We start from the raw sequence: 2,548 nt of genomic DNA on the forward strand, positions 1-2,548 counted from the left end.
TACTAGTCGAATGCCCATGCGTTGCTACGGAACTTTAAAAAAAATATAGACATGTTATTGTTCTAATTCGAAAGTGTATGTCAAACATGATGGATATTCATCCATATAGCGCCAACTATCAATTCTTTCTCCCAGTGCTTTCTGTAATGTGAGGATCACTTCAAAATCATAAATAACACGAAATAACTTTCAAATTGTGAAGATAAACATGACAGCAATTAGACAAAGTTCAATTCTCTTTTTTGTTGATCATTTTGTATACGAGTATTCAATTATGGTGTAAAAAAAATCTAGCCATTCTGCAGTATGTTTTATCCAGATATCTAGTCTAGCTCCCAAAACAATCTAAACAAGGGTGAAAGCAGACGCTAAAGATTCAGCATCTACACCGATCAAAATGGCCTCTTGACTTCTTGAGCCCCTCGAAGTCCATCGTCTCGATGTACTCTACGCTGCCCCTGAAACCATTGAGCAGCTTGAGCAGCTCGCTGGCCCGATCCTCGGTCACGCCGCCTCAGCACACCTGGAGCAGCTTCCGGTAGGAGCCCACATGCAGTGCCTCGTAGCAGCGCGCGCCAGCGCCGGTGTCCGCGGCACAAAAGAGGTGCCAGAGCACGGAGACGGGCAAACTCCTTGGCCATGTCGGACACGCGGAACATCTTCTTCACCAGCACCGGCATGACCAGCGCGTACGCACACGCGGACCTGAGGCCGGTGTCGGCGCATAGGACGCCATCGAGCGCGGCCAGTGCCTTCTCGCTCGTCCCCTTGTCAGTGTCCACGACGAGCTCCACAACGACGTCGGCGAAGCAGGCGGTCGCTGCTGGAGATGGGGTAGTAGGCCATGATGAGCGCGGCCTTGGTGGCCTGCAGGGACACGGGGTTCCTGACGAGGCTGACGAGCGCACTGCACACGCCGGGCGTCCTCGAGATAACGTTGACGGCGTGCCGGTCGGTGGATGAGGCGAGCTCGCGGTGGACAATGACGGCGCGCTGGCCCGCGCGGCGACCTCACCGTGCGAGAGCACCGAGACAAGGGTCTTGTGACTTGTGAGACGCCTGGGAGGCAATGCAGCGCCGGGCCTCGTCGTCGAGCGGGAAGAACATGGTAAGGGCCGCCAAGATCGTCCCCAGCGCGCTCAATGCTGCGGCGCTGGTGCTCTCCACGGGCTCTCCGGTGAGGCTCTGGAAAGCCGAGGCGAGCTGGCGGGCGGCGCCGGCAGCCACGAGGCACCGGCGGTTGCGGTCGCTCTCCTTCCCAATGGCCCTGGCGGCCCCCTGCCCGCAGGCCGCCGCGTTCCCGCGCACGAAGGCGGCGAGCACCTCGGCAGCGTCGGCCTCGGCGACGGGCACCTGCTCGCCTCGGTTGGCGACGCACCAGTCCTGGATCATGTGGCGTGTGGCGTTGTTGGGGACGAGGTCGGCGAGCCACACGGGGCCGCCGGTGATGGGGCACGTGTCGCGCCCCCGCACCAGCCACCTCTCCCGGCCATTGTTGATGCCCGTAGGTGCCTTGACCGGGTCCTTCATGAGCTCAAGCGAGATCGGGCACCGGAAGTGCGCCGGCATCGCCAGCTCCTCATCGTTCCCGGCATCCGCCACCTGCCCTCGTCGTTAGCCATGCGTGGATTGGGAGCGATGGTGCGTAGGTTCGTGGGCGGAGCAGCGACGACTTTTCACGCGATAGAGACAGGAGCGAGGGGTGACCGAGAGCACGACGTGCGTTAGTGGGCAGTTGTTTCCCTGGTTTGTACGATGGATTATTCCTACGGGGAAGTAGCGATCGCAAGGGGCCCGCGTTTTTCGGATCGTACCGGCATTTACGAAGTGCGATCGCAGAGGGGGAGGGGGTGGTCGAACCATCACGACGACGGCAGATCCTCCTTTAATACTATATATATATTAATAATTGCCCGTGCGTTGCAACGGGATCTAAGTATTCAGGGTTAAATTAATAATTAAACCAACATAGTCCTTTTTCTTACATGGATATTCTTGCAAAATATGAAAATTTGCTACAGCAAACTATATAAAATGTTTGATGTTGTTGCAAACTTTCATCAAAAAATAACATCCCTTGAGCTCTCACAAAAAATAACAAAATCGCTGCTCACAGTTTTGTGCACTTTTTGAGCAGCGATTTTTTTTGTGGGAGCTTCTCAGATATTATTTTTGGATGAAACTTTGCAAGAACTTCAAACATATCGTAGAGATTGATGTTGCAAAATTTCAGATTTTTTGGATGTTGTTTCGTAGAAAATCCACTCTATTAATGTTAAATCACTCTTATTTTATTCTTCTTTCTACCAAGCTCTACATATCCATATCCCCGGATAATGTGAACCTTGTAAAATATAGAAGAGAAGATTAACTGTCCATATTAAGAGAACAGATCAAGTTTAGAAAAATATAAAGTTCGTCGCTGTTAAATCTTTCTCACCAAAAAAGTAATATTTTCCTTGCAAACATATCCATCGGTGGGATGGAGCTGAACATGCAGTAAACTTCTGCTCTCCTTTCCTGGTATTATTAATTGGTACTGTTCATC

At 52.3% G+C, this 2,548-nt stretch overlaps 1 pseudogene; it reads right to left on the reverse strand.

Annotated features, from left to right (window-relative positions):
* Positions 1-274: 274 nt before the first annotated feature.
* On the reverse strand, positions 275-1,608 carry LOC119309616 (annotated as a pseudogene).
* Positions 1,609-2,548: the final 940 nt, after the last annotated feature.

This window comes from Triticum dicoccoides, chromosome 1A (assembly GCF_002162155.2).
Source record: "Triticum dicoccoides isolate Atlit2015 ecotype Zavitan chromosome 1A, WEW_v2.0, whole genome shotgun sequence".
NCBI lineage: Eukaryota > Viridiplantae > Streptophyta > Magnoliopsida > Poales > Poaceae > Triticum > Triticum dicoccoides.